A 24,484-nucleotide genomic window follows, 5' to 3' on the forward strand; every position below is an offset into this window, starting at 1 on the left:
AACAACAATGCCTGCTATTGCAAATATCTACACCGACATGTTTACTGATTGACAATAATTAGACTCAATTGCTAAACCAGTAAATATGTAAATTATGTGACAATGATCATTAACAACAGCCAAAGATCAAAGAGCATAGACCTCATTCATTTCAGTAGCTCTGCATACCAGCTACACAGAGTAACACATACAAAGGCATCAACAGTCAACAGGGAAAGAATTGGAGACACAGGACACATGCCGAGAACTAAGAGAAAAAAAAAACAGAAATGGAAACTGCTGTAAAACTCAAGATGCCTGACAACCCTCCAGTCGCAGGGATGGAGTACCAGGAAATTTGGGATTTTTGAAAGAATAAATCTTACTGACTTTGGTGGTCCCTGACTTCTCATCCAGCGTCAACAACAGGATGCTACTGGATGGAATTTTTATATAAACATTTATATTTTCCAGAGTTTGAATCATAGTTGATTTTGCTGAGAGTCACAATGGCATGTTTAAACAGTTATTGGATGCATTGGCATGACATTTATGTCCCCCTCAGGATGAACCATTATAACTTTGTTGATCCCCAGACACCATCATCAGGTAAAAAATGTACTCTGTCCAATACTTTGGTTTATGACCAAAAGTCTGCAAAACTAATGAAATTCCCATCAATCCAAGGTATACTTTAGGTTTAGTGTATTAGCATCAGACGGCTGACTGCTTTGGGCTGGAGTGTGTTTGGTTGGTCGCGACACATGGCGAACCTACACATGTTTGACAGATAAGGTCTAATGGCTGTAGGATACCGCAATAACATTTTGGAGCCTATTGTCCGACCATTTGCAGGTGGTGTTGCTGATGACTTCATCTTAATGCAAGATAATGCCCTTTCTCACACAGCTCTGGTGTCGATGACCTTCCTCAAGGATAAAGGTACGTCTGTGATGGACTGGCCGGCCAGGTCTTCTGACTTAAAGCCAATTGAGCATGTCTGGGATTTCCTTACCAATTACTTAGTTGAAGAATGGCGGGACACGGCCCAATATGACATGAGACGAACAAGCAGCAGAGTATGCCAGGTTGTTGCATGGAGTTTGTGAATGTAAGAGGGGGGCACACGAAAATATAATGAACATTTCTGGCCAATAAATATAATTTTGCTTACGACTTGGTGTTAAGCATATGTTTTCAATCTGTTTTTGTATGAGTTTGTATGAGTTTTCTTTAAGGGTCAGATTTTATTGATGTTTCATTATTTATTGGATTCTGTCTCAAATTGAACAAGTTCAACATGCAACATGTTATTTTGGCCATACAATTAAAAAAAACAACTATTTAAGTTTATCTGTTTCTCCTACATTTTTGATGTTTTATATTCAGAAACATCAACATTCAACATATCCCATGTTTTGCAGAAATGTACAAAGGCAATATTTTTCTATTTGAACAATGAAAGCGAGAGGACAAGATAAATGAGAAATTATTTAAAAGTTTTTTCGCTCCCACATTTGCTGCTATAAAACATATTTAGACTTTTGGGCCGTAGTTGGCCTCTGCACATCGGTGCGCCTCTCAGGAGCTAAATAAACCTGAATATTACCATAAGAAGATGGAAGTGTCCTGCAGCATTCTGAGAGGCTTTCAGCTCCATCTAATTTCTCTTGTACAATATATGCAATGCTGTTTGAGAGAGCAGTTGCCCGCACTTACATCAGGTTCACACTGCAGTTCTTGATATTCCATTTAGAATTACTGCTCATAAAACATTATTTTTGATCATTCTTCATAGCTCTCCTAGGATGCAGCTTGTCTCTTGTGTTAAATATGACATACACTGATGTGGGGAAACACATCAGTGTGATTGAAGCTATCTTCAGGATAGCTTCAGTATAACGTCAATCACTTTTATTTGTTGAGCATTTCTTCATTGTTGTATTGTCCTGTTTCAAAAATATGTACTGTGTACGATCAGTGTTGAAGAATTTCATCTATACATTTACATTTACGGTATATATTGAGCGTATATATATATGTATATACACAAATCCACCAAATCCTTCCACCCTGAAGCCCTTTTGCTTTCTCGTTCTGCAGGTTTCCATGAATCGTTGTGGTACCTGGACCGTAGTCGTGCCTCCTGCTGTGAGCCGACTGACACCAACTGCTACTTCGATTATTATTATTAGTCACATTACTATCCCTATTTTCATGGCTATAATTGCTGCTGTTATTATAAGTAGTCTTATTATATGAATCATTTATGTCATATACATTGAATGTGTTGTATCTAAGAACTGTTATGCTGCTCATTCTGTACACATGACATCTATTGCATTCTGTCCATCCTGGGAGAAGGATCCCTCCTCTGTCGTTCTCCCATAGGTTTCTTCCTTTTTTCTCCCTGTTAAAGGGGTTTTTTAGGGGAGTTTTTCCTGTGCCGATGTGAGGGAAGGACAGAGGATGTCGCATGTGCACAGATTGTAAAGCCCTCTGAGGCAAATTTGTAATTTGTGATTCTGGGCTATACAAAATAAACTGAATTGAATTGAATTGAAAATACACATACATACTGGCAAGGAGGGCTTGGCGAATTATAAATTAGGTTATAAATGCTATATGATTTATTTGTTGTATGATGATGATAATATGGAATAAAAAAAACTTAAATACACAGAGCATAATGATTTGATTATGTGTTAATGAGTAAATTACCATATTGTTATACATATACCGATATTAGTATGAATATGAAGATAAAAAAATGAACTGACTTTTGACTGATCTTGCCTCTATGGAGATACAGCGTTTGAAACTGTTGACTTTCTAGGTTGGCATTGATGTGTGCTTTTCTATTGGGGACTTCAGTTATAGTACTGTTGCTTTCTTTGTTAGACCTGCTTAAAAAATGGATAAGAGATAGAAGATGTTGTGGGTTGGTAAGGAAAAAAAAACATTCTGTCACAACAACACATTATGTTCTAGTGCATATAATTTCGTACAAAAGCGCATTATATGACTTGAGAGTTTATTAAGTTAATTCTTGACTTGGTAACATTTGTTTCTCAATGATTCTTGAGGATTGAGCTGTTTTTAGACCATGTGAGGTTGTCTGAGATGTGTATGCCAAAGCTTTTCGATATCAACAATGTCAACAGATGTCCAACTGATAAAAATAGGAGTGGGATTTGTCTGAACTCCCTGAAGTCAAAAATATATTTTTTTGTCTTGATATTTATAGAGAGGTTGTTATCACGGCACCAAATGGCTAGATCTTGAACCTCTACACCATAAATTACCACCTGATGCACCAGTGCCCCCACCCACAAAGCAGCCACAAGCTACTTTTCTATCTGCGCCCAGGTCAAAGACAACCTCAGCACAGCCGAGCCCGGCCGGCAATGAGGTCTCGTGCCGCCTGAGCACAAGTACTTCCCCGACAGCCACCAGCTCCCAATGAACCTGGTGGGATCGAGTCTTGATGGTTGTGCAGTTTATCTTGACAACGTTGTTGTGTTCACTGATACATGGTTTGGCCACTTGGCTGTGGTTTGCCTCACTGTTGACCTACTAACCATGAGTTTGCCAGGGCATCAATGACATACCTTGGCTGGGTACTCAGACAGGGTGAAGTTCAGCAAAGGTTCAGCTCCAGTGTCCCATGACCGATCCTAAAAATCAGCTCTTTTTGAAAAGTAAGGCTCTGACAACCCATTCTCATTCCCAACTCTTAAAATACTGACAGGAATGTACATACTGAGGCCCCCTTTAGCTGCTGTATGTAAAACAAAAGGCTTCCAACTGTGTATGTTTTTGTGTGCATCATTGCAATTTACGACGAGTTCTGACAACTGAATTGAAAAACTTTCATGCCCTTTATCATTCAGCTGCAGCCTATTTTTAGTAGTTAGTAAACTAAAACTTGAACTACAGGTATAGGACTGGGGTCCAAAATACACTGGGAGCATGATATGGCATGTGTCAACAGTCACCCCCACGCTGTTGAAGGCAAGGCATGCAGCCATGTCGGTGAGCTCGCTGTGATTGTTCAACAGCTCTATTTTCAAGCACCAATTCCAGAAGAGCAGGGTTTCTCTTCTGTTGGGATCCCTCCGTGCTTGGCACCCTGGCTGTTGGATTATACTTGACAACATTTCCTGCTCTGTGGTATATGATCGCTCACAGTGGATGAGGAGAAAGTTATTGGTGGGTTATGAAAATATCCTTTATAAAAATATGCTCCGAAAAGAAAAAATCCTTCTGAGCCATAAGCCGCGTTTCCATTAACGCATTTTAAAGTATAACATTAAAGCCGTACGGACAAAATTAAATAAATCTTCCTCAACAAAACAAAATATTTTTTTATGCTTGCTTTAGTTGGTGCTTTCTTCTCTGGACAGCATTAATCTTAGCCAATACTAGCTGACATAAAAGAACAATTAAAATGTGTCCAACTGAGACAAATTCCTGAAGAACTTTCTCAAGTCTTTGAGGGCAACCAGTTTCACCCGCTTTGACAGTGGCCCTCGGCGATCGGAGATAAGTTAATGTCAAAATAAAATAAAAAGTTTGCTTGAAAATCGAATGGAAACAAGATGTTGAAAATAAAATCCCTCCACAGCAGCACTATAAATTAACTTAATATTTTTTATTAAGCTTCACAAGCTGTGTCACCCTGTTGAGAGCTGTCTGCTCTCTGGTGTGTTTTACAGGTGTCACATGATGTCTTTGTACTGTTTTCCTGACACAGAAATTGCCTCAAATGTCATAACATTATGAGAAATCCAATTCTGATTTCCAAGACTCTAAGACAGTATCATAGGCTATTCAGAAACACAATGAAGCTACTGCAGTATGTATGTATCCATTGAAAGTGCAGGCTGTTTCCATAGAGGTCGTTGAAAAATAATTCATCTCTATTTTGCTTCACTGTCGCTGCCTCTGCTTTGGCCTCCTGCTTAGTACTGTACTTACCCTTCACAGCAGGAAGCCTTTGAACCAGTTAACAGTTTCTCCAGAAGTGTGGAGCAGTAAAAGGATCATGTTTGTTTGATGTCAGCCCTGGAAAGACATCTGGTAAATTCAGCAAAATGTGATAAAACGGCTCCAAAGGAGAGATATCACTGACAGTGACGCAAACTCAATAGATAGGCCTTCAAACAAAGCGGCTGGATGGAGATGTAGACACATATTTACATAGGACCTACTTAATTTATTATTTTCCTTTCTTCTTGGTTATACATGGCATGACATGGTGAAAGGATAAAAGACAGATCTTTCAAAATAACATTGCAAACAATGTTGCAATGTCAGTGAGCACATCTGAGAGCATGGTACCAGCCTTGACTTGATTGCAATCCATGTTTAGTGACCCAGGCATTATAGTTAGATCAACATTTTATTTGCTTGTTGTTGTTAGCTTTAACATGTTCAACATGTTTTTTATGGTTGCTGTTGGCTAGCATGGCGTCAGCTCATGGTGTTTGTTGGTCATGAAACTGCCCGTCAAGGATCAGTTCTTTACTTGGCTAACTAAGAGTGGGATACAACCAGGTTGCACAACCAACTCTGCTCCCAGCAGACCACATGACACATGACAATAAAAAAATGACAATAAAAACCTGTGCAATACAATACACTGTGCAATAATAGTTAAAATAGTTTTTCTGTCTGTAAATATAATATTTCAGTTATTGTTGTTTTTCTACTGTTTCTTATTGCTTATTTATAATACTTGTTTTTTTTATTTTCATTTTTTTATTTTTATCTTGTCTTTCTTTTACTATGTCTCTTGTGTGCACTTTACTCTATGCTGCTGTAAGCCTGTAAATTTCCCCGCTGCGGGACTAATAAAGGATTATCTTATCTTATCTCTTATCTCATCTTATCAACTCTCTTCCAATATAAGTAGCTATCCAATGTGCATATACGTGACATCATAACGCATTCATTTGCAAAGCTTGTGTTCTAAAGTCATATATAAATGGAGAGAGATAAAGCCTTCTCCTACCTGCACAGCACTAGAGAATAGGTATAAACTCTATGCTGTTGGCAGAAGAGACGTAGACTGATTACGCTGACCAGCATGCATAAGAATTAATTAACTGGGCTTCCATAGGAAAATGCTCACCCAACTTTTGGCAAATTTCATCATGGGTACTGGTGACTGTCAATTTCACCATATCTGATGTAGCTATGTTTGATTGCTACATTTTCCTAACCTTTACAAAAATATTTTGAAACTACAAAAATATACAATGAATAATGCAAAATAAATAAAAACAGGTGCTCAATACTGTTGCTATCATACCCCATTCTGTTCTCCTAATTCCTGTCATAGTTAATGGCATAATCAACTATCTAAATATTACAGTTATCCTCCTAAAGCTGAAATCATTGTCACACCAAAATGATAATGTTTCACGTAATCACAGATTGCTCCATCTGCAATCAAAAACATCCTGCAGAGCTGCTGAAAGGAGAAATATGGTGCGTGGGTGGAAAAGCTGATAACGCAAACAAAGCGCAGAGAGAGAGTTTCTGTCAGAGAACTACACTGCCAGCTTATATTGTGAATGGGAGAATTGGCACCAGGTGCTCCCAGTTAGCTCAAATTGATAGCCCCGCCTACCAGTAACATGAACCTGCAAGAGCAAACTAGGCACAACGGAACAGACCAGAGGGCCATTACAAAAGTCAATTCCAATCATCAGAGCAGTAATTTTGTCATGTAAAGCACTGCCAACCATGACAATGTTTCGATCTTAGATAAATAGCTTTGTGCGACTGTGGCTTGGTGTACCTCCTCAACTCATTCTCATCCCTACTTCATTTCAAAGCATGTGTTTGATTGTTTTTGTGTCACTTGAATCATTTTTTTGCAACTGCAACTTTTGACACTCTTGACCACAATTTGCAGTGTCACACTGCTTTTGCCTTTTTTATGATTATTCTTGATTGGTTCCAGTCACAGCTTATTCAGTGTAAATCACCTGAAGTAATAAGCCTCAGGATTTCTTCCCTGATTGTTTTGGCGACATCTTTTGTTACTTGGTATAACAGTAAGTACAGTTTAATACTACAGGTCTCTTCATTCTGGCGACAGCACTGAGCAGCTACTTCCTTAGAAATACAACAGAAAATAATCAGTGAAGTTTACAGTGAAGCCGAACGAAAACATGTTGTTCTATTAAAGAAGTCTGAAGTATAGTCAGCCAACTTGCTGAGGAGTTGTGCAGCCTGTCTCCTGCAGCTTCATCAGTGTGGTGGAAGTTGACCGAATAAGGGAGACCAACAAAGAGAAATTTATCTTTGTATATATTTTATAAGCTTTTGCGCAAAAGGACCGAAACCAACAAAGTGACAGTCAGCGACTGACTGCCGAGGAATCAGTCTTGAGTGCATCTTCACTAGGGTTTTTATATGCATAAGAACAAAGAGTCGATAGTTACATTCAATGAAGGGATAGACATCAATAGTTACATTCAATGAAGGGATAGACATCAATAGTTACATTCAATGAAGGGATGGACATCAATAGTTACATTCAATGAAGGGATGGACATACTTAATATGGAACAGAGAGTCAATAGTGAAGGCACACTCTTGTCTCAGACAGCATTTGGCACGCCAGTGTGGTATACAGATCAGGCATTTGTATTAAGAAAGACAGTTCGTTAGTCAGTCATCAGAGGTTCAAGTACAGTTCAACTGAAAGACAGCCAGACGTCAGGGGTTCGAGCATAGTTCAAGCGGAAAGGCAGCCGGTCATGCCTTCGCGCAGGCCACAAATAACAGTTATAACACAGAGAGTCATTCTCAGTACAAAGGTCATACATTAAATGATAATTCTTCCTCTACAATCAGCTTAATGGGGCTGCTTGTTTTTGTTTCATTACACATTGCAATTCTTAAAACTGAGGTGATTTCTGATGAATGATCATGGCCAGCCTTAATTTATCTGATAATCACATGTCTTTTCCTTTAACTGCTTCCCAATAAAAAGACAAAGTCTTCTATTTTCAAGTGTAATTTTTTTTTTTATCTGAACAAGAAAATTATTTTACAATCCCCTTAAACAACCATAGATCACCCGGAACAAAAAAACTTAAGTAAAAAATGTTGGGATCATTAGCGACATATCTTACATAATTTCTGATTCATCATTGTTATTTCATACTTCTTCTTATTTCTAAATACAGCAAGGATCTGAAGCAATATTGAGTTTGTCTTGTTGATCCCTTGAATTACGTCATACAGACTTTAATAAGCTTCTTTACTAAACAAATGTGGCAAAACTGAAACGTTCAGATGCCTCATAAATGTGCCATATTTTCAGCCTTCTCCAATAATGAATACATGGTAAAGAACTAGAAATATATAAAATAAAATAAAAACATTATCTATCTCACAGTCCATCCCACCAGTTATTAACCAGGATTTTAGATCTCTTACGCTGCCAACTCTGTAAACTTTGTTTAAACCGTCAGCCTAAAGGCCTCAGAGAAAGAAAAAAAAACATGACAGCCATAAGTGGCTCGGCTGTAAACCTTTTCAACAACACACCTTGAGACTTTGCCAAGAGCCTGAATGTTTCCCTCAAGCATCCATATTTGTCATATCTCCAAGCCCTGCAGCAGTGGCAGTGTAAGCAGGAAACATATGCTCTTGTATTCTTAGAGTCTCTTTGGAGGTGGAGTACGCATCACGATAAAAACAGTCCTCTAAGCACCTTAAGATGCAATTTCATAGTTTTTCGTCTTCATTTTAGCCTCTTGTGCCTCTCTCTGCTTTTGGTTTGAGTCCTCCATGCCTTGTATTTACCTATGGGACTTCTATCCCTCTCACTTAAGCCTCCTAGAAAACAAGTGCCGATGGATGGCGGATATCCAAGCTCTTGAGACTGAAGTCCAAACAAACCAAAGCCAATGATCTTTTTAACATGGCTAATATCCTTCTATGTTTAGCCAGAAAGAACTTTGGCAAAAAGCCTGTCTTTCTAAGTGATCTTCACACTTTGAGTCCCCTGAAGAACAAATATAAATCCTGACAATAATAAAAAGATAGAGCACATTGTGAGGAGCCAGAGCTAATAAGGTGCTTCTTGTATTTATTTACATACAGATCGGGAAAGAAACATACGATTTGGTCTTTGCATATCACTTTTTATTTTGATTTAGCAGACTTCTGGATTATTTTGTCATTACAGTCCAAAAAACAGGTAATAACATTTTTTTCTTTATAATTGAATATATAACTCGCCTGTGCCCGATGAGCTCTTTGAATGAGAGATATGCAGAGATGCGTATCCGTATGTAGATTTATGAAGCCAGCTTTCCAAGACTGCACATTTATCCTGAACCTATTTTTTGCTCAGGGATGCCTGGTCTTTTTCCATGACCAGGTTCATTGAATTATTACAAATCAAAGTGAATCGGATGGAATGTCGCAATCAGCTGCTTCTCAACAAGGACTGCAAACTTCAGAGGGGGAAAAAAGACTGGAGGCTGCAAAGCAATCAGTGTGCTAAAGTCTTTTTTCCCCACCAAAATAAGAAAATCAGTAAGGAAGTTAATTCTTGATCTCAGGAAAAATATGTGATAGACAGTCTTTATTGTCCCCTGAGGGAGATTTGTCCTCATAATTTGCAGTCATATGATCACATAAAAATGTAAATATATCAGGTTGTCCTGATCAAGTGATTAAGCCAAAGACAGAAAGTTCCATTATTTAGTGTAATTTGAATTTGGCCAAAAGGTCCTTTTTAATCATTTATTTATTTCAAAAAAGCTTGAAAATGGGGCAGCCTTGTTGCGCCATTAAAACAACATTGATCTTGAGGAAAATCAAGTCAATGTTACTCAAACTCAAAAATTTGCCTGAAAGGCTTTACAATTTACAGCTTGTGACACGCTCTATTGTAAGTTCCTTGGTTTGGAAAATAAAAACCTCCCTCAAAAAATTGTTAACAGTATGGCTGGGTTTTGGTGGTACTCAATACCTTTAATGTATCAACTAAAATGACTCAGTGCCAAGAGGGTTTACAATTGAAACATCTCCAGTCAAATGCCACCTGCCACCGTGGCTCAGGTGTTCAAGTAGTAGTGATTAGCTAGCCAGTGGGACACACACACAACTTCGGTTCACATGATTGGTAACTGTTTAAGTACTCTATTTGTATCAGTATCATTTTAAGGATACTCAATGGTTTAAAATCATATTTTCTTTTATTTTTCTCTCTTTAAATACAAATGAAAGAATTTCTTGTTCACATCAATACAGTGAGTGGATGTTCCCTCAAGCTTCTATCAAAGTCCAGATTTTTAATGACTTACAACGTTAGAGAAAAATGAATGAATACTAAAATGTTAATTGCATCTTGTAATTACAATATTCATGCTAATATTCCCTTTGATGACAATTAAGTTGAAGCAACTCATTGTTCCACTTCCATGAGTCTCAACTGAAAGGTCCTGAAAGCTAATTGATGCAAAATTGGCCTGTTGAAATGATAAGATGAAAAATGAATAAGGAGATAAAAGAGTTGATGTCATGGGTTAAAGCTCCATGGTGGTGGAGGCGCGAAAGAGTTGGAAATGATTGCACACCATTTTCACTGGTCAGTGAGATCCTTTTGATCCTTGACTGAGAAAAGAGTAATTCTATTATCCGGTCCATTCTGATCAAGATTACAAGTTTTGAAATACTGGCCCCAGGACTCATCCTGTAGGAACACTTAATGTATATACAGAATTTTATGGCAATCCATCCAATAGTTGTTGAAATATTTCAGTCTGCACCAAATTGGTGGACCAGACCAACCAGCAGACCAACAGTGCCATCTGTGGAACATTGCCAAAATGAATGGGTCATATATATGGTTTTTGGTTCATTAATCCAAGCTATGCTGCTTATTCCTAAGTAAACAGAAGTTTTTTTGCTTATAGCATTATAGATGTATGTTTGAATAATTGAATCGCAACATGTCTTACAGGAGACAATGTTTAAGTAACTAAGAAAAATCCAAATACCTTATTTTTTATCTATTAGAGATCATCTCAAAAAGGAATGTAAGTCAAAACCAATTGTAAAAAAAAAAAGAAATATGTAAAAAAAATGTAACCCGATGTTGTAGTTAACAAATACATTCTTGGACAAAGCCTGTACACTTGTAAAAATCTCTTTAAACCCTATTGTAAATTAAATAAAAATATGTATAGATTTACACTTCTGCCCCTACTGCTGTTTATGTACATTTAATTACATTTCATCATATAAAGCACAGTACAGAAGGTATACTAGCTGGTCTCTGTATAAGTTGAAACCAGTCCCAAACTGTCCTCAGAATGGTCATGTCTAATGTTCTTACTCTAGCATTCAGCTCCCCACCACACGTCTCCCAAGTGGTCTGCTCTAAGTGCTTCAAGACTATCGAACTGCACTAATGAACATTTACCTCTCTAAGACTCTTCTGTAATAGACAAGCAGCATCATTAATCTTTAGCACATTGATCTCATCAGGGGATTTGAGGGTACTTTTAATTGCATGTGGGTGGGCAGTGAAACACACAAAATGTATCCGCCTCCGCCTTTATTTCATATTTCAATCAACACATTTGCAGGTAATTTAAAAAGTTCACGGAACCAATTAGATATTGAATACATTACACCCTTTTTTTCAATCTAAAACAACCTGTTTAACATTTGCTTATCAGGTGAAGAATGTCAAATATTTGTCAAAACAATAACATTGTACTTCTTTTTATAGCTTTTCTCAAATCTGGTGAATACTTCCCTGACATTTCATATACAGTATGTTGAGAACCACATGTTTTTCTGTTTCTTCTGGATGTGTACGTAAGCAATCGACTGCCAACACATTAGCTAAAGGATATTTAAACCTGCTCTGTCTCATTGCTGTTCTTGCAGTGAAAACAAATGCCATCAATCATAGTTGCAGTTTGTAGTTAAAAATGTATTCCAGATTGCCTCATAAAATGTTCTTTAATGGAAAATTAGTGGTATTGTGACAACGCCATAGATTCTAAATATCAAGTGAATGTATTCATCGTGACTTCACCCATTGGTTTGTGGACCACAGTTTTGAAGCAAGGATTAACTCCTAGACCGGACAACACTGTGGTAGCTATCAGTCAATCACAAAGTCACCACTTTCTAAAGCATACTCTGCTTTATCTTCTATTTTGCTCGAGATTGGACCATATTTTTTTAAATAAACCTCATGCTGTATTTTAGAAGTCTTCAATACAAGTGGCACCTTCTTTCTTCTTGACAATGATAAATACTTGGATGAGGTTAGAAATGTAAAATGGTGCAGATCCATGTGGTGCTGCTTTAAAATCAAAGTTTTACCGCTGTGTAAATAGAAAGAATACATTATATCTAGGTTTGCTATAATCTGTGATAATCGTTGCCAATCACATTCATTTCACCTCCTGTAAATACAGAACGCTTTCTGCCTGTGGAGCGTTTCCTCAGAGGATGCTGGGAGCTGTTGCTGGACAGGTTGAATACATCATGATTTCTGTGCGTCGTCGTCATTTTATTAATTAGCACAGTTCATCTGCAGTTCAATACCACAGAGCCGTACATAAAAGGTGTTACGACCGGTGAAAAACAGGGAAAACTGGACTCTAGTGTATGTCCCAAAACACAGGATAAGGTAAGCAGAGGTAAACAAGATCAGATCAGGCAAAAACATGGTCAACAAAAAACTGGGAAATATCAGAAAAAACAAGAACATGAACACCAGGAGAATTGCTAGAACATTTGACACAAAGGACTAAGACATAATTCATATAGATTGGACTAGGCAATAATTGGCAAGAAGGTACAGTCTTGACTGAGTTATTACACAATTGTTCATGGAACTGTGAGAACTATTTTCAATGTGTCCATCTCCAGCCTGCATGCTGATTTAAACAGCAGTAGAGGCTTTGATTTAAAGGCAGCTCCACATGGATCTACACCCTTTTATATACCTGACCTCCTCTGGCCTTTTTCCAACACCACGCTCCTTGGATCCTCTGACCGATTCTTTTCACACTCCCAGTTTAAGATTCAGGGGTGATTCATTCTCCATAGTTGTCTCCAGACTGTAAATCAGTTCTCCTCTCACTATCAGGTGTTCTCCTTCTACAGACACAAGATCAATCTTTGAACCCCAGCTATTGGGTCTATAAATGTAAATTCTAACTTCATGCCTGATTTATAGTGTCGGAATTATTCATTGTGTGCAATGAGCAATATGCCTCTTTATATTTGTATCATTTTTTTATTTAATTTAATTTATTTAACCATTTAATGTATATTTAACATCATTGGTTTGTTGTTTGAAAATGTGCTATAAAAATAAATTGATTTGTTGTGATTTTGTTTTTAATTCAACACATTCATCTGGTGTTAATTTAGGAATAGGAAAAGGGAGAGATGCCAAGGAAACTTATCTTTGAAGCCTCAGTGTTGCCCTTTTATTTAAATACTTCACTGTTCAGGGAATGACAATTGAAAAACAGGGAAACAGGCCAATTTCATGGAAACAAAAGCACATCTTGGCAAGGTTGCCAGGTCCGTGTGACAAAACCCGCCCAATGGCAAATCAATCCAGTCAAAAATATCCCCCTGCCAAACCACTGCTTTCAAGTCCAACAGTATAGCTATCATTGCCAAATGTATTGTTATATCTACAAAGTAACACCATAAAGATTTAGAGTGCTTATATTAAAAACAGTTTTCCCTAAACTGTTCTTTCACCTCAGTCCTTGAATTTTCTTGTTAGTTTAGACACATTGTATTAGAATAAAACATAGCTCTGGGAACATGTAAACCAATTCACTAATGCACAAACTGTTGCTTGGAATTTTTGCCGCAATGGATGTATCAAGCGAACTTGATACAGCGTTGGAGGTTCTGTTGTTTCCTCTATAAAAATTGCTCAGTGGCTTGTGATGCAAAAAATACTTTGACTTCCGGGTAAAAAATTCAGATAAGATTACATGGATCTTATAGCAATCTTCCACATCCATGGCCCCAAAAAGTATATGCACTACTGTTTCTTTTAAGTCGGCCTCCCATTTCTTTGTCCAATTCTAGGCTCAATCACATGATTGAATTAGGAAATTTTACAAATTTTAGGACGTAATTATTTAAATAAGGGCTATTCAAGTGTTACTGCTACTGTGGAAACAGCACAAATTTGTTTAAACACATAAATTGATTTGTTTATGTATTTAAAACACGAGAGAGATACTTTTGAGTCTTTTCAGAGAGGCAGGAGATATCAAGTTATATATTATTAATTATTTTGGTATTTCACATGATTTCCTTGATCTCTGTATATTACAAGAGGCCTTGCAGAAATGATTGTCAAGGACCTTCAACCTTCATTTGTGGTTAAAGATGAGGGATTTGTACATTTTGTAAAGACCCTGGATCCACATTCCAAGATTCCAAAATTTCTAAAGTTTACTTGAATGGAGAGAAGCAGCAAGATTGCTGCTCAAAAGCGAAGAAATCACCTAATAGTGCAAGCTGTATTGTACTCATGACACCAAGAGCACCAGAGGCTTATATAACTGTCTCATGCCATGTTGTTAATGAGAACAGGCAAATTCTAGAAACCTCTACTTTTGCAGGACAAAACATAACATTTTCCTTAGAACTTTAATATTCACAGATAATGGCAGCATATTACTAAGACACAGCTACACTCACCTGAATCTCAACAGTATTTACAATACAGTAAAAATCAAAGCCAAGAGCAAAATAACTTGAAATAAATTAACCTGTATAACAGCGCAGATCCTCCCAACCAGCTGCACTTCAACAGTTGCATGCAGAAGATGTATTTGCTGGTATACCAAGAGTGATCAAATTCAATTAATCGTGTTAGAATCATGATTTACAGAGACAGGGCGATGACGTGTATTAACCAGGCAGGTATTTTGACCTTTTGCTTCTAATTTAATCTGTCAAGACCATTACAGAGAGCGAAGTTGAATGGTGTTGAAGGGCATCTGTGGTTGTCTGTGTAAATGTAAAAAAATTTGTGTTGATGTTTTCCTATAGAAAGAAGGTTTGATGGAAATTCAGTGTACAAATATAGATTCAGTAAATTTTTCTACCAATGGAAATAGGGATGCACACTGACAGACGAATAACACTGTAGCTATCAGATCAGTTTGTGTTGATTAATATCTTGCATTTATTGTTATCTTCTGCTTTGTCCATGCATGCAAATACAGTAATTAGACATGAATGCTAACCTCTTGGCTACAGAAAACCTATCCATATCACATTCAGTCATTGTGAACAACGCAGCAATGGTGTAGATTTGGGTGTATGATAAATACATTTAATAAAATATATTGTTAATATTTTAAATAGAGTTAAATATTTTCTGATTCAAGATTGTTTTTGAATGTCACTCTATGCAGTGAAAAGGGTCAAACCTGCTCATCAAATCAGAATATGCACATCTGCTCTGCTGCTGATTTGAGTCTGGGATTTTCAAAAGAGGCCCAGTGTTTATTTATTTATTAATCTCTAGCGCTGTGCAGCGTTAGAAGCACCTCAGCTATTTCAAGTGCTAATAAGGGATAAGTGGAATGGTTACCATGAATTATAATAATACCATTATGTTAATAATAATGCTAAGAAGAAGAATGAAAAAAAAAATTATAGCAATAACATAACAAATAAATACATAAAATGCAAACAAAATGACCTGATCGACAAAAGTTTTCAGATCAGATCAATTAACAGCTGCTCCTGCAGCTGAGTAACATACCAGAAATCCTGAGAGGTTTTGATTATTTAATTGAGCACAAGTGGTTGTGAAGACACTGGTAGATATGTTTGCCATTGGTACATTTTATTTTCATTATATTTAAAATGAAATGGTCAAAACTTAATCTAGGTTGCAACTAACCAGAGAAAATTAAGAAATGCATAACCCTAATTCCAAAATATTTAGTTCATATAAATATAACTGTATATGAAGTTCAACTATGTGCGGTATGTAAATTGGCATCTATTCTGCTCACCATTTTGGGGAGTTTTAACATTAACATGAAACATGAAAAAACAACAGATTGATGTTTTTTCCAAACTCTTAGTGAATCTCTATGAACATGTAAGACAAGGTAGGAAGGCTGTGATTTTGTAAATGTCTTTCTACCATATCCAGTCCATTATTTCATTACTTTAGACAAATTACTGTCATCATTTACAGCCTCTTGCCACATGTCAAAATCATGTTTAGTTGTGATCCATTAACAGAGAAACCCAAATTATACATTTATGAGTAAATTCACATTACTTCAATCAGTCAGCATACATGTTGTTAAATATAAGAAAGACAAGTTTGGTTCAGCTATTAAAAAGGATATTAAACTGGCTCAAAATCAAACAAAGACTGCATGTGTACCCCCCGCTGCGGGACTAATAAAGGATTATCTTATCTTATCTTATCTTATACTATACATTAAATTGTGTTTGCAACGTCAAGAAACTTGCAACAAAGTGTAAAAGCCGCAGAGTGTTGCATTTTTACAGAGGCAGGACACAATTCAGCCCTCAGTATCGAGCACTGCAGTGGCAGGGCCGCATGGCTTTTATATTTGGTATGCAGACTTCTTCTCTCCGAGGTAGAAGCCCCACAGAGACAGGAGAGGTTGCATCCTGAGTAAATAAAACATGAAAAAAGCGGAATGGAAAAGGCCTCAGAATGAGATCCAAGAAGCCTGCCTTCATTTGGGAGAACCACTCTGAGGGGAAAGAGTTGGCTGTCAACCTAACGGTACACGTATGCTTTGCTTTTCGTCACTCTTTGACACAGTTTGGAAACAGTTTTTAAAAGTTAAATGGCGCTCTAGGACTGATTCTCATTAAAATAATGCAAGACTGGCACGTAGGCATCAAATAATCACAGGCCTGTGGCTAATTCTGAGTCCTTGTGCTGTTTAGAGATTAGTTTCACTCTGCAGAGGCTCATCAGTGTTCATTATTATGTGATATTCATTTTAACATGATAGATGCTGTTGTGGGAACATTATTTACTGCCTTTTTATAACATATTTAAATACATAATAAAGTAAAACAGATAATGAAACAGAAAAAAGTCCAACAGAAGTTTTAGCCTCTTTAGCTTCTATATTGTGTTGTACTTCACACTGAAATTAAATATTTGAGTAGTTTATAGGTACAAGAGGGTTTTAAATCAAATACTTTGCCTTTGTTTGGGCACCTTAAAAGTGGGCGGGTTTAGAGTTTTGTGCAATATGGAGCTATAGAGATCTGTTTACTTCTCACACGCACACCTCTCTCGCCTGATGTTAGATCAGGAGAAGGATGAGGGAGAGGTGTAAGGGAAAGTTAACAGATTTTTAACTGTATCACTGCAGCGTGGGCAGTAGCATTACATGCAGATGAACAGCTTTATTCACATTCAAAACACTTCCCACTTATCTGTGTTCTCTGATATTTTTTGAATGAATAGCCGTAATATTTTGAGGAAAATGTCGTACTATTACGCAAATAAAGGCTTATTCTAAAGGAAATTAAAGTGACAATATTTTCAGGAGGAGCTGGATAGTGTTGCTGGGGAGAAGGACGTCTGGAGGACCATCCCTAGCTTGCTGCCCCCGTGACCCGGCCCCGGATAAGCGGAAGACGATGGATGGATGGATGGATGGATGGATGGATGGATGGATGGATGGATGGATGGATGGATGGATGGATGGATGGATGGATGGATATTTTTGTTATTTACATTATTCAGACCACCTGACGGACACATAATCCTGTTGTGGACTATCTGATTGAGACAAAGTATAGGGAAGCGGCGGTGGAAAACTGAAACTAACATAAAACTCTTCTAACCATGCATAAATCTCACCATTGCATGGCTTATTGTCTACACAAATGTGTCCACCTCCAGTAAGGTGCAGCATACAGCTGCTTCCCCAAGCTTTTCAGTATGAAGCTTTGTGGAGAAGAGATACTTTGTTCCCAAACAGAGCAAAGCTGTTTAAGCGTAGGGGTCGCAGAGACAGCGACATAAAGCAACCGGCAGGGGGAAGACGCCACACTGCAGTCCAAACTTATAAGCCAGCTCTCTCCTCCTCCGTGTCTAGCAGCAAATTATGATATTTTCATGTGACATGAGCCCCTTCCATTTCAGCCAATCATATGCCAACTTGCTAGCATGTCTTTGAGATCTAGCCTCTGGGAGGGGGCATCGGAATTATTGAATATGCTTCACTCCAAAGAAAATGCGAACAAGTGTGCTTATATATTTGTAGGGACATATCCACAACCTCTATATGAAGCCGATCTTTAGCACTATATGTGGATCATTTCTGCTTCAAGGTACTTGACAGAAATGTGTTTTGCAGCTTTTCAGCCCCCCATCTGGTCTGTCCTTTCACACCCTCTACTATGTGTGTGTGTGTGTGTGTGTGTGTGTGTGTGTGTGTGTGTGTGTGTGTGTGTGTGTGTGTGTGTGTGTGTGTGTGTGTGTGTGTGTGTGTGTGTGTCATAGGCAGGTGGCAAGAAAATGTCAGCGATGGCTGTGTCTGTGTATGCTCACATGTCGGGTAAGAAGAGAAGAATATTTTTTGAAAAGGGCATTTTTTAAAGGCCAGAAGTACAGTCTCAACTTCACCACTCTTCCTGTCAAGTCAACTCGACTCACAAACACACATACGCACAGTGAGGATTAGATCATTTAGATGATAGAAGCAATATTTTATAAAATGTCCTTATAAAGTATAAGACACTTTTTAAAAACCCTAAAGCAGAAATATAAACATCCTTGTTGAAGGTCTGGTCAACTTGAAGGTCACTTCAGGAGAAATGACATCTAAATTGTATCCCTTCTCTGATTGATTATCTGGCGCACAAAAACTTTGTGAATGAGGATTATGACCACATAGTAAAATGTTTCCTGTAATTGAGCCCCACCAACAGCTCAGAAAGTTTAAATTACAACAACTTAAAGCTAGTGTTTCAAAAGCAACGAATGCATTTATAAATCAGAGCACTCACACAAGAACATAGCTATCAGAGCGCTACATACAATTTCATGAACGATTTAAAAAATAACCTGGAAGACACGTATAACAGCTGTTTGCACCTGGCTTCTTTCCCTTTTGTTGAAGGTCAATTCCCTTCCTTGTGGTTTCCGTTCTGTGGTTTGCTTAAATGGGGGGGGGGAATTAGGGGGAAATGTTGTATTGAAACTGCGTCATTCACACCGTTTCAGAACCCCGGACAGTGCTGTATCTACACACACACACACACACACACACACACACACACACACACACACACACACACACACACACACACACACACACACACACACACACACACACACATACACACATACAAACAAACAGTGCACTCCATTATTCATAACCGACAGCTAAAAGATGCCACATGTATCTTGACCAAATGTTTTTTTTTATTTGTACTACTTTTCTACAGAAACTTTAAACAGAGGGGGCTCAATGAGCAAAAAAACGAACAAACCAAAAAACATGAATCGACTTTCAATAGACAATAGGCAAGACTTGATCAACACTATATTATTACTTGCTAGGTTTTTGTGTTGTTAAATTGAGCCTATAGGTATATAGTTTGTATAACCCAAAGAGAATATACATCTCTGTGGTAATAACACAGTTCCAATAGGATCAGGTGAGTTTATGTGTGTTTTGTCTTATCCGTAACACAGTAGCCAGTACCTGCTCTTCCTCTCGCATCTCCTTCACTCTCTTATTATTTTCCCTTCAGTTTCTTCATGTTGTCCCATATCTCTTCCCTTCGCAAAGCTGAGCCTTGATTCACAGAAACTTTTCATTTGTGTCTGTCTCAGTGAAGAAAGTAAATGCAAGGTAATTGATGTTTATATGAAAATGTTAACGGCCTCATCTAGGATAATCTTGAAAGTGAAACTAACTAACAGGCATCACTAGCCACTGTTTAACATAGTGTGACCGCACATGAGCTATCGTCAGATTATGTCTGGGGATGAATATCATGTAACCACAAGCAGTTCAATAGGAACATCTTCTGAAAAATTATTCAAGTGAAATATACATGGTTGTTTTATGTGCACATGGGTGACTCAAGGGTCCACCAAAGTAATCAGGGTGTGATTACCAGTAGTTCCTGTGTTGCTTTCAAAGTGCAAGATGCTCATTTCTTTTTGCAGTGCAACCTGTGCAGTAGAGGCAGGGGCGAAAAAATAAAGTGCCATATCTTTCATGCTCAAGGTTAGGATTAGGGATGATTTTTTCCCTTATGATATCCCTTGAGCATCTTCAACAAACAGCAGGCACCTGCCACATGTAAGGCACTCAGGCTGAAGCTCATCATTTGCAGGTGATAAGAAAAAGACAGTAGGTGCATTCCAAAAGCCTCGTAGTTATCTGAGATTTCAAGTTTGGAGAAAAAACAGTGTGAGACCTCCCAAAATAATAATAAAGGAAACACTCTTGATGCTTTGCCAGGAATATATGTTCATTGTTGTGTTGTTGCTGGGTGATACTAATTTGTTCCTCCCTATGTGTTCCTGAGTCAGTTTGGGAAACTAAACCCACATGTGATGATCATTGAGTATCCCTCGACCATATCACAGAAGAAAGACTGTGCTTCTCATCTTGTAAAATAATAATTTCAAAATATTTTTTTCAGTTTTAAAGATAAAAAAATCCCTTCAGGGCTAAAACATACACAGAGCAAGTTATACCTCCTGTGGTTCACTCTGAAGTTACATAAAGGGGCCATGCTGTTACTACTCACTGTGTGTTCAGCCTCTGCATCCAACTACACACACTGTCACGCACGCACACACACACACACACACACACACACACACACACACACACACACACACACACACACACACACACACACACACACACACGACTTCACAACTGCTCAGTTTTGTATGAACTGTTCTTTAAGTTTAGAAATACATGTTCGACTTTCTCTTTCTAAAAGTAAAATCTGCTGTAGCAGCATTTAAGAACACCACTGCAGTTTGCGCTTCAAAAAACTGCAGCTGCATCATCTTATTTAAATAACATTTTTTGGAAGACAGAATTTCTCAGCAAATATGCAGACCTCTCCAGTAACTTTGATGTGGTTTATAACTGAAATTGGGATAAATATAACAGACAGCTCCTCACAATTGTACTATCTTTCAGTGTTTTAATGCTGCGTCCTTTGTATTGTAATCCCTAATCTGTAAACACAGATGATTCTTTGCATTGTAAGGAACACATGTTTTTGTGTTTTCTTTACTTGTTTGTGCTCATGCATCATATCTGTTTGTATTAATGTTTAAAGTGTTTCTTTGTGTGTGAATGTTTGTGTGCAAGCAGAAAGGGGAGATGAAAGAACTGTCAACTGCCAACAAATATCTTACTATTATCTCTGCATGTTGTCTCTGTGATCCGCTGTTTCAAGTTTCCCTGCAGTCAAATCGACCGCAGAAGAAAAGGACTGAAAAGAAAGGCTGAGTTTACAAGTGAAACACAAGTTATCCCATGTAATGATCCTATATGAGTTTAGGTCACTGTTGTTACGAAAAAGAAGTGGGTCTAGGGATCTTCGCCAAAGAAATTTTGAGCATCAAAAACTTTCTGTATGTTAAGGAAAACATTCAATTCTGGCAGAAGGTTACAATTCTTTATTGCTTTAAAATATTAATGTTATCCCTGCTGAGTCAATACTCATTTAGGCATTATTTACTTTTCCCTTCATAAACACCTGGATTTTAATAGCTCATGTGTGTTTCTGCAATATGTTTGCTGTTTTTTTCCCCCATATCTGTTTTTCTGAAAATTCGAGTAAAATCATAATGTAATAAGAATAAGATCAATATAATATTATGATGGAGGTTCATGATGACCAGTCTCTTGCTCTTTAATGTCATAAGTTTTAGATACCATTTATTACACAGATTTGGCACTAAATTTGACAATTTCTTTACCACTCGAGAATTGATAAAAATGTTCAAAAGTCCCTCCCAAATACCACATTAGGACACCAAGACCTTGAGGAACACCATAGAGAAAGCCATGCTGTTTTTTTACCATGCTGAATTATCGCTACTGTTTTCATTTGCATCTTTTGGATGGCGAGCGCCTTTATTCTGGAAATGGATTCAGAAAAAGAGGAAAGCTACCAGAGGAAGGGTCTCCAGGTCACTAAAAACATTTCAATTGATTTACTCGGGACAATGAATATTCAAATCCAGCCCATAGACTCCACGAAATTTCTCCTTTTAATGGATGAAAGTGTTCTTTCAAAACTTCACCTTGTTTCATTTACACACCATACAGAGGTTGAGCAACTTCATCCTCAACTCAGCTACATATTACTCAACATGTACTCATTCAATAGTTCATACATTATCTTATGAAAAGTTATTTTTCCTGCGTTGTCCTACGAAAGCTAATCTATGCTGCATATAGTCTTTTTAAATAAACTTTTCGTCTTAACAACTTAGTTAGATTTAGGTAACAAAACTGTTAAGGAGGTTAAGGAAAATGTTGTGATTGTGATAAAAGTGCACACCGTTGTATCCCCTGAGACACAGCTGCCACATTCTAATGAAACTCTTTTCAAAATATATTAGAGATGCTGGGATTACCCTGCATGAGGACATATTTTGTTCCTTTACTCTGTTTATTTGCACCCCAGGCATAAATGAAAACCTTTGTTGCTTTCATCTCCTGCTGCATAATGTACAGATCATAAATGCAGGCGGTGTGCACACACAAACACATTTATACTCGCTTTTCAATAAAGACTTTCAACAAAATGCCTTTACTATCCACTTCCCTAACCTTAGTCTGAATTTAACCCTAAAACAACCCTGTTGATGAATTACAAAAGCACATAAGCACACAAAAACAAACCAACTTTCAAGCTGCGTTCCTTTAATTGAGAGTATATCCTATTTAAATAAAATGAGTACTATACTGTATGTTTACATTGCACTGAATGCAACCCTGAATGTGAAATCCACTAAACTTATTCTTTCTTTGTTTGATAATTTTATTTTTTACTCTATTACAATAAATCCACATACAAGACATAGAATACCCCTGCACCACTAAACAAAATAACAGAAAGACAGGGGTTACATATCAAGAAGAAAATGCGAAGCTGCCAAACGACAGAAATGTTGACAAGACAGGAGACTGCCTCTTCTGGGTAGAGGGTGGGCAAAAAAAAGCAAAAACTAAAAAACAAAAACAACAACAAGAAAAACATATGTGTGGGACTGCAAGAATAACAGTCGGCATGAAGAATAAGGCCAACTTTGCAAAGTGTAAGGATACAACATAGCAGCAAAGCTAATGAGCGGCCTTTGAGAGGCAATGTCAAAAATGGCCTACACACCTTCAAGAAGTAGTAATTGTGAATTATGTTTGCTAAGACTGCAGTGTTCCATCTTAGCAATAGAAAGCATTTTGTTGAGCCAACTCGTGAAACATGCGGATAATATACACTTCCAAATTAATTTATATAATAATAATAATAATAATAATAATAATAATAATAATAATAATAATAATAATAATAATAATAATATTTTTTTCACTTCAACCACGCCTGCCTTGAGAACCTGTTTTTTCTAGGAGGGACAGGCCTTTGCCCTGTCAGAGCATTCAAATATTGAATAATAATGACATTGATCATTTGGTAATACCACTATCTAAGACACATAGAAGAAACTGATTTGATGAGTTTTTATTTTAAATTAATGCAGTCTGTGTAAAACTGTGTAAAACTGTGTAAAAAAATACTGCCTTAAAGGTAGTGGTAAAAGTGGGATTTAGGAATGTGATATTTATTTGGTGCTGAAAGAATGGGTGAAATTTATTAACTACGTAAAGATCTCCAATATGGCACAGTCCTCTCTCCCTCCAAAACAAAAACACTCACGCTGGATGAACAGGGGATTGTAAGCTATAGGGGTGTGCACAGAGACAATTGGCAGTCTAAGGTTTTTTTTTGTATTGATTCAAAATCTCCTGGGTATTTCCGGGAATAAAGTCATGACTAAGCAATGATCAAGGCTGTGGTCAGGAAAAGAGCAGCCCTGGAAGCGAGGTTCCTGAGACTGACATTGATTTGATTTTTACCAGAGTGGGGAAACAGTAGGCAGTCATCCCCAAGGGAACCCCATTGCCAGAAAGTGAGAGCCTAAATACAGGAAAGTTAAAGCAACGCCTCTTTACATTCTTCTGTAAGTGGGCTGGAGATGCAAGCAGTTTTTATGGCAAGACAAACAAGAGGATAGTTTAATCTAATTGTCTCAAGAAAAACCTTGGAAGGGCAACCATTATATAGCATTGATGCGACCAATCATGGAGAGGGGAAGCAACTTCCAGTTCTTGATGTTAGCTTTTAGTTTGTCTACCATGTCCAAGGAATTCAATTTCATTAAAAAAAA

This window comes from Anoplopoma fimbria, chromosome 12 (assembly GCF_027596085.1).
Source record: "Anoplopoma fimbria isolate UVic2021 breed Golden Eagle Sablefish chromosome 12, Afim_UVic_2022, whole genome shotgun sequence".
Taxonomy (NCBI): domain Eukaryota; kingdom Metazoa; phylum Chordata; class Actinopteri; order Perciformes; family Anoplopomatidae; genus Anoplopoma; species Anoplopoma fimbria.